The sequence below is a fragment of the Amblyomma mixtum genome, chromosome 7 (genome assembly GCF_055824585.1).
Source record: "Amblyomma mixtum isolate Tamu chromosome 7, ASM5582458v1, whole genome shotgun sequence".
NCBI lineage: Eukaryota > Metazoa > Arthropoda > Arachnida > Ixodida > Ixodidae > Amblyomma > Amblyomma mixtum.
Genome location: NC_143018.1, coordinates 42725282 through 42734497, shown reverse-complemented (window position 1 = coordinate 42734497; position 9216 = coordinate 42725282).

Genomic DNA, 9216 nt, shown 5'->3' with positions numbered 1-9216 from the left:
ATTTGGCTGTTATAAAGGCTGGATAAGCCACAATAGGGCGTGCGGATTTCCGCTCCTATACTTGATTTTTCACCCCTTAAATATTATAGCCATACATTCAGCGCTCATCAATTCAACTCCTTCGTGACTTCTACTGATTTATATTTTTCACTGGCTCGTATGCCTTTAAAGCCGCTTCTTTTTCTAATTTGACTGAGATTTTTAAACGCTTTACTGCTTTTTCTCACTCTAAGGACTCTTTCTTTATAGGAGGCTCTTTTTTAACATTGTAAATGAACGCAGGCAACAAAGGTTCCAAACAATAGCTGGTTAAACAAGAGTCTGACAACCTTACTAAAATAAAGAAGACGTTTTCTCTTCTCACTGCGAGTCGACTTTTGCCTCTATGTTTCCGTTGATTAGCGCGCTATTATCTGATCAGTCAGCTCGAAGACATCAAATTCGCTTCTACTGGCAGGAACACTGCACGAGCAAAGCTTGTGAATCGACAATGTGGTATTCGTTATGTCTAGTGTCTTACTTATCTTATTGAGGAGGGCACCAGAATATATTAGAGCACTGGCAATTAACAACGTGCTCTGACCGAGCACAACACGCTGGTGTAGTTTCATTTCGGTTGCATTATAACGTTGTTCATGCAAGCCGGGTTCAACTCTTGGTCGTGGGACTATAGTAAGCCGTGATTGCGTGTTTGCGAAATTAAGGAAAGCTGCATTGTGCGAAGTATTTACACGACAAAGGCCTTCCTCAGCGACTTGTTCCTAAATCTTCTGAAATTTTCTTCTCATGGAAAACCAACAAGAATAAGCAGCTGTTATGTGACGTAGGGGGCTACGCGCTTTTCAAGCATTGTTGATGTGTCTTAATCAACAATGCTAGGAGGATGCACACCTGTGGCAAAACCTAAAGGGAACAAATAAAGGAGCACAGCATATAACTGAACTGGGGCGTGAATATAAAATGCATGCGTGAAACTATCCACAAGCAGCAATAAACATGATGTTCATTAAGAAACTGGCAAAAGAATGTAGTGAATTTGTATGAGATAATGACAAAGGACGTAGGTTTTTCATGTTGAAAGACTTTATTGATCATCGAGAGATCTAGAGCCGGAAATTTTGCAGTGGGCATGTGAAAATAGGCTGTTTCATGAAACTTGGATATAAAAAAAGCCTTAAACGACTTCTCTCCCGGTCCAAAGAAGCCGACGCCTATCAGGTCTATTGCCGTCAAGTCTCAGGCGAATAGTCTTGGTTATAACTATAAAACGAGCCCTATCCGTCTGGGCTAACTCCCAATTCGTTTATAAGAAACCTCTTTGCCTCCTTATTAAGCAAAAATCTATCGCCTCATCTTTCAGGACTTTCGATTTGGTCAGCGAAGAGGAGCCTGTCACGTTGCTTTATCGAAGAAAGAGGTGAGCGCGACGTTCCGTGTCGGTGGTTTCACTGAGCTCATAAATCTAGCCTTCGCATATTTAGGATCAAATGCATTGGGTAATCAATGGGACGATGAATGCTGTTAGGAATTTGCCCCCGAATTACAAAGCAACCAATTCGTGCCCCGCGAGAACGGGCGACATGTGGAGAACTGCTTTCGTGCTGCTTTCCTGGCTGTAATTTATGCTTTCTGCGTTGACCTTTGGAGTGCGCAAGGAAAGAACAAATAGACCGGCTTTGAATAGATGCAGAGAAGGGAACTTCTTTACATGCGCATTTAACAGACCCCTATCTTGAGCTTAAACTTGCGTGACACTTTCCAGACGAGCCCCCTAAATGCCAGCATTTCCGAATTTTCCCCAGAAAGGCTCACTGGTAGTGGAAACTTTATTCTAACATATGTCCATTATGGGCCTGGCACTTGAGATTTACTGTTTGGGCCGAGAGCACTGGAGTTTTTAATGTTGCAATATTTAGAAAGAACGCGACGGGGATTCAGCAAGGGGCGCGTATTTTCTATGGAGAGCGTTGTGTTAGCTAAGTGCCGCGCTTCTTTCCCAACATCGTCTTTGCTGGGATAAAAAAACGAACAGTGAAGCTAAATTTTTTTACATCAGACAAATAACACGTTGCTGCTTAGTGTGGAGCAAAACGTATCACGGGGCGAGAGAGGAGGAAGAAAGGTCCAGAGGTTAGCGAGGCATAACTTTTTATTTACTGCCATGCATGGAGTGAAGGAAAACAAATATAAGCCACTACTGCTCAATTAATGCCGATCGCTGATTTTACGTGAAAAGCAAAAATAATTTTACTTTGGCTTTTGAGGCACTGTATGCAGGGCGTCTAGGACTTCCAAAGCACTTATAATGGATGGATTTCGTAATAAATGTAACATTCAATGAGATTCTTTTGAGCAGCGACCTCAGCATTAGACGGAGTTGTCAGTCTTCTTTTGGGAGCTCATCTGAGGCAGAGGTCTGTAACATCGAATGACTTTTACAGAAACATTAAAGACAGCGGGAAGTAAAGACAAAAGGTTTTTGCAATCCTACAGTACGGCTTGCACAAACTTGTGCAGTCAGACTAGATTAATAAATTTATTAATGCAGACGTAAAATATATGATGCAGGTCGGGAATTTCAGCTAGCTGGGAGGCGAGACTCTCTGGTGTTCATCTGGATCTCCCGGTCACGTACAGGACACCCTGCAACGTGGCCTAGATCTCATCGACTCCTTTCTCACCACCGCTGGCCTCTCTCCTGCTCCTGAGAAATCCGAGCTTCTCCTTCTCAGCCATTCCTCCTACCAGCGCTCACACAACCACTTCGTCTCTCTCCACCTTTCTGGCTCTCCCATTCCTGTCGTCACACAGTGCAAAGTTCTTGGCTTCCCTTTGCATGCGGCTAAGAATGTGCAATCCCTTCACCGCGCTGTCACCACCTGCCACTCTGTAACTCACCTCCTGCGGCGCGTGGTCACTCGACGCTCAGGTCTCCACGAGGCTCACGCGTGCCGAGTTGCCCACGCGCTGGCCCTCAACAAGGTCTTGTACTTTGCACCCTACGCTTCCTTCACTCAGACTCAACTTAACGCTCTCGAGACTGCTCTTGTGGGCCTCTACAAGGCAGCTCTCAACCTTCCTATCACTACCTCTACCACTAAGCTCTTTGCCACAGGCCTCTTCCATCCTCTTCGTTCTCTTCTCAGTCTCCATCGTGACTCGCAGCTTGCCCGGCTTTCCCTTACCCGTCAGGGTCAGTGGTTATTGACTCAAGCGGGTATCTCGCCCATTCCAATCTCCCCGTTTACCTCTCCTATTCCCACCCCCGCCCCCAATCTTCGTATCCTTCCCCTCCCGACCAACATGTCCCCCGTCCTGCACGCCGGACGTCGTCATGCGGCCGCACAGCACCATTCCCCTCTCTTTGATACCCAGGGTGTAGCTTACACGGATGCCTCCTTCGTGGCTCCTCGAGGTTCCTGCGGCTACGCCCTGTACCATCCACACCTCCCTGCTCCTGAAACCCACACCAGCGGGCCGTATCTACACCCTCCAGACGCATTGTCCCTCGAGGTCCTCGCCATTGCGCATGCCCTCCAGTCATTTTCCCTCCTTCCCTCTCTCCAAGAGTACACACTGGGCGTTTACATGAGCCCGATAAAAGTCGGGTTAAGCAGGCTGTCGGGCCGAGAACCGGTTGTCGGGCTCATGTATACGCTAAGGGGTCGAGCAAAGGGACCGTCGAGTCGAGCTGGGCCAGCCCGACTGCAGGGGGTGGGTTGGCTCTGCCCGACCCGGCTGGAAGGAGCATGTATACGCTGCCGCATCGGCTTAGCGCCTCCTCTCCTGCCTCCTCTCCGGTCTGGCTGGCGCTGTGCAGGAACTCGGAGCACTCGGCGCGCGCGCTCTTTCTTAACGGCCTGTGCATGAGGGGCAGTTGCTATCTACCGCCGCAACTCTCCGGGGGCTGGTTCGGTTACTTTGCACATATTGCTGAACGGCTGCTCCGAGTACTGAAGAAGAACTTGACGACCATATCTTATGCAGCCACTGCTATCGGCACGCAAAGCAGGGAACTAGTAGATGGATCTCAAAACATTGAAGTCGGCATGCAATGATGGCGCATAGTATTAGCGAATAGGGCTGTATCATTTGCGTCTAGCAGGAATAAAAGTGAGGCAAGATATTACAGGGCGAAGCCACGGTTAGGAAAACATTTATTTTCAGCTTCAGGGCTGGCACAATCTCTGTTGATACTTGGAAATGTATGAATAAAATAACAGCACTTGCCGTTTGAAAACATTCGAAGTATCTGTGCCATCTGTTCTCACTGCGTGAAACACACCAGATCAGAAAGATCCTTTGCTCTTTGGAACTCCGATATCGTTTCACATACTTAGAAGGACTGAAAACAATAACAGGCGCTGCTTGTAATGACCTATACAACATTGTTGTGCGGCTCGCAGTTCAAGGGATGTCAGTTACAGCCTTAAATGCTTTCGCGTTGGCTTGTGGATGAAACCAGACGGCTTGTCATTTTGGTTTGTCAATTTCTTTGTGTAGTTGACGAGAAAAATTCGGAGAAACTTCTCAGAAATGAGGTGTGTTAAGCATTTGGTGTGGCTTCTGTCAACCCATTCCGGGCAGCATAGGACGGGTGAATCTTCTAGATGTGGTTCAATGATTAGTTACAAGACTTCGAGAATTTCGATCGTGGGAGATACTTGACCGCCTTTTCAAAAAAAAAAAACGCCGGAATCACTAGAAACCCCGGCTTTGGATAGTGGTTTTCACCATGATTTGTTTTCTCGGCACCTGCTCAGGCCGTAAGAAGAGAGCGAGAAAGCGCGCGCGTCGAGACCGGCCGTGCTGGGAGATTTTTTTTTCCGGCAGCGCAGACACCCATTACAAAACAAAGCGAGCCGCTGCCGGCCTCGATGACAGCGCGCACGTGAACGGGCGAACCAACCGGCCGGAAAGAGCAGCAGCGGGAAAGGGAACTTTTCGTCTGGGCGTCTTTCCTCCTCTAGCATGCGTGTAGTTTGCGTGCTCGACGCTAGGGGTAGCGACGGTCTCTGCCCGACAGAAAACCGGTTCATGTATACGCGGTAGGGTCGGGCTGGTCAGCCCGACATCTGGCGCACCCCGACCCGACCCGCAACGTCGGGCTCCATGTATACGAGGCTAGTCTATTCGGACTCACAAGCCGCTATACACCACATACAGAAACGCACCCTGACCCCTTCTCTCCAACAGGAGGTCGAACGAGCGGTCTCCGCACTGCAGCCTTCCATCGTTTTCCTCCGCTGGGTCCCTGGGCATTCAGGGATTGACGGCAATGAGCTGGCCCATCAGCTCGCCCGCGACACACTTTTCCGGGCACCGTTGATCCCCTGGCCCAAGCCCTCGGAGGACGGTGGGAGACTCACCCTTCGCCGCACCATAAAAGAGGTCTACCTTGAGCTCCGCCTCGACAAACGCCTTTACCCTCCCCCTCATCCATCACTCACGGTGCCGGAGTCTCGCCTTCTTCGGCACATTCAGATGAATGCAGTTATCACCCCGTCCCGCCTCTTCCTCTATCGCTATCGATCGGACCCTTCCTGTCCCAACTGCCCCTGTATCTATGTGGACCTGGCCCATTGCCTATTCTATTGCCCGGCTGCTCAGCAGTCGGGTGCCTTCCCCCCACCCTCTCTATCCATCACCACCTGGCTCGACTGGCTTGGCGCTGAAGGGGAAGAAGAACAGCGGCTTCTGGTCGCCCAGGCGGTCGAAATGCTCGGCCTGTAAATTATGGTTGATTAAAAGTCTTTTACTACTACTACTTAATGCAGACAAATAAAATATGCGCAGAACATGTTGCTATTACCACTGCTGCGCAGATAGATTTCTTGCAACATATGCTTTCATTTTTATTCTGGAGGAAGCAAAAATTGTTTTCCTTCACCGTAGTACTTTCCACCATCTTAAACAACCACGTGCACAATTGCCCTTCATTTTCAGCTGTTAGCAAAAAGGCCATCATTTTGCGCTGAGCACCACCCTTGCAAAACTGAGGAAATTATGCGCTTATTACTTTCCCAATATTTGGGAGGTCTCAAACGACTTGAAAGCAAAAAAAGATCCTTAAGGAAAGCGATTTATGAGCAGTGCCGTGAAGTCTTGCGTTTCACCGGAGTAGATTCCATTAGAGTACTCACGCCCACTTTCGTTCTCAAATAAGAGAAAAAAATCGCTGCTGTTTGCATTAAATACAACGTATTTTAATACCGTTTGAACTTTGTTTAATTACCTGCGCTTAATTCTTCATCTTGTTCAGCCCCTCTCTTTTCCACCTCTTTCACAGCGGCTGTTTGAAAGGAGCTTTGTGCTAGAAAACCAAAATCACAGTGTTCTTGGCAGTTACAAAAGAGCGATGCTTGCGACAATGAATCAAGTTTGGAGGTAAGAAAATTATTTCATTTTACTGTCGTGCGGTACGTTTGACTTGATTGTTTTTTGTCTTACTCATGTATTTTACCTCTCTTTGAGAGTTTCGCTAAAAGCTTCGGAATGACGTCTTGCTGTGGCAGACAGGCAGGACAGAAACAGTAACATGTGTAACAGGAATAGTATCATAAGGAATTCGAGACAGATGCTAGCTCATGCCAGCAAACTTGTTCTGCCAGAGTGGATATGTCGCGTTTTTTTTTTTAATATAACAAATTGTATACCTGACAGACTCGGTTTTTGTAAGCCTTCTGATTTGCCAGCTTTCTGTGTTCTATTTAGCTCTCTTTGGTTATTTAGTAAATAAAAATAAATGCCCATATGTCCTGCGCAAGTGTCACCAAACGATAAACTCCCAAGAGTTCATTACATTTAACTTAAGCAAAGCTTAAGAGGTAAAGCTTATTTTGTTCTGTTTTCTTTTTTAGTTTTGGAATGCCAACATTCCATGCTGAGAACGTTGGAACGTTTTTGCAAGAAACCTACGACTTCATTTAGCATTCTGGACCATAGTCAGTTCTGTGCTTCGCATTGGAGAGGAGGGAAGCCGTACAATAGTAGTTTAGCTCATGCGTTTGCGCACATGCCGTATTTTTTAAGTCGGAACGTGACTAATAAAAATTTTTACCAGCACTTTTATTTAAATAAAATTCCATGTGGCACAGTGCACCTCTAATGAGGTTTCTGAACTCTGAATTTTTAACACGTGCGACAATGCGTAATTTTGCGATTGGTTCTGCGCCAAATGTTTCTGGGAGCCAGCTGGTTTGTTGGGCAAATCACGGAAATTAGTTTGGCCAGTTGGTGCATGATTCTTGGAAAAACAGCTCGCACGGAACAGGTCACAGACCAGAAGACAACGATACAGCCACAGCTCATTGATCGTCGTGCAGCACCACACAAACGCTGTTCAATAAACCCCATTCTTTCTCTCTCTTTCGGGTCTAAGATAAAGAAAAAAAAGAGGAAAGGCCGGGAGGATAATTAGACAACAACGCATTGGTTGCCATTTACACTGGAACAAGAATGAAAGGAAGAGAGGTGAAAGATGAAAACGAACTCGTCGCGTAAATTTAGTGCACTTCTGGTCGCTCGTGCTTGGTGAGCTATATAAAACATTCGCTGTGCCCCTTCAGACAGGGGCTTAGGCCTCCTGCCATTAAAAATCTAAATAGTGTTTTTGTTAGGTTCACCAAGCAAGAAGGTTATATACACACTCCCCAGAATCTTCATCTTTGTTAAAAGGCGCCGTGCTGCCTCATGCGAAACTTCCTAACTCTCAAAAAGGAGCAGTGGCAAAAGGCAACCGCACTTGTTACTCCGCATAGGAACGGTTGCAGGAAATGTAAAAGCCAGGCACGGATTGTGTTGTGTGTTCTTGCATAAAAAAGTTTGCTGCAAGAAGCACTACTCGTTGAGAATATATGCTAGCCAGTCCATAAGCGGTTCCGAGGGCAGGAAGGCACATATGCTGGCAGGATAGTGACAACGCCTCTGGTAGCTTACTTGTCTTTGCAGAATATCCAAATTCAGCAAAGTACTCGTGGGTCCTGGGTCATATCTACATCTGAAAGCAAAGTTTACCCTTTACCTCCACATGCGGGTAAACAAAATTATATGCGAATACATGCGACCGAAGAACACAAAAGATAGTTCAATGTCTCCAGGACACTTTGTTTGCCTTTCGAATTGGTTTAATGTGAACCACTAAAAGCACTCTTAAAGAAGCAAAGGAATTTTAAAGAGGCGAGGAGAATTATCCGCATCCTGCCATAATTCAGACCACCAGGAGTTCCTCGAACGTCATTACACTGCTAAGAGAGTCCAATACGGGTGTTCATCATGCGGACATCTCAAAAGTACTGTGCACGTCTTGTTGATTGGTAATTTTTTTTTGGTAACTGCGAACCATACGGCCCGCAAGATGCTTCTTTGCATTCTTTGTGCAAGACCCTAATATAAATTTATGTTGGGTATTAAGTGCAAGTATCTTACGGCACAAGAATTTTCATAGTGTGCGAAAAAATTAATGCAGCCATGCTTTGCGACCGGTATCTGGAATGCAGCGGGGCTAAAATTCTAATCCCACAAATTGAACGCCATTGTCTTTGGTGCCAGAAACTGTTTGCTTAATCAGGAAGGTATTCTGTGCTGTGTATTTGTCAAAACATACTGATATTCAACTCATTAAAAGTTTTCCTGGTGGTCTATAAGCTCCTTTACAGCTTTTCTGACGGCATGCAGAACCGTACTTCTAAATATGAACAATCTGAAGTTTTTGTGACAACCAAATTCTTCTACAATAGCTCATAATTCTGTACTAAGTATTGTGCGAAACAAAAAATGTCAAACTTTTACAATTGAATTGGCAGGAGCGTCTAAAACGCCTCGCCTAATCACAAATTATTCATCGTAAATAGCCCCGCTTGACAAGATTGCCTGCGTTTCATACTAAATAAAATGAAGTCAAAGACTGTGAATTCCCATTATCTTTCATTTAGCAGGACCATCGGGGCCATTTTTCTACTTTGGAGCATTTTGTTTTCTGCAGATCCCAAACACTTTAATAAGCTAAAAGCACCCTGATGGCAGGAACGTTCGACGACGTGAATTCCTTTAGCGAAGTTCAGTAATGCGCCTCAAGCTTTGCATAATAACCTATGCGCACCGGATTTTCCGTGCAAAGGCTAAAGCTACAAGTAGTTTGGAGTGAAGCGCTTAGGCTGTTATGCCTGAGGGGATCCTTCCGTGCAATTTTCAGAGCGTTCGCACTTGTCCACGAAA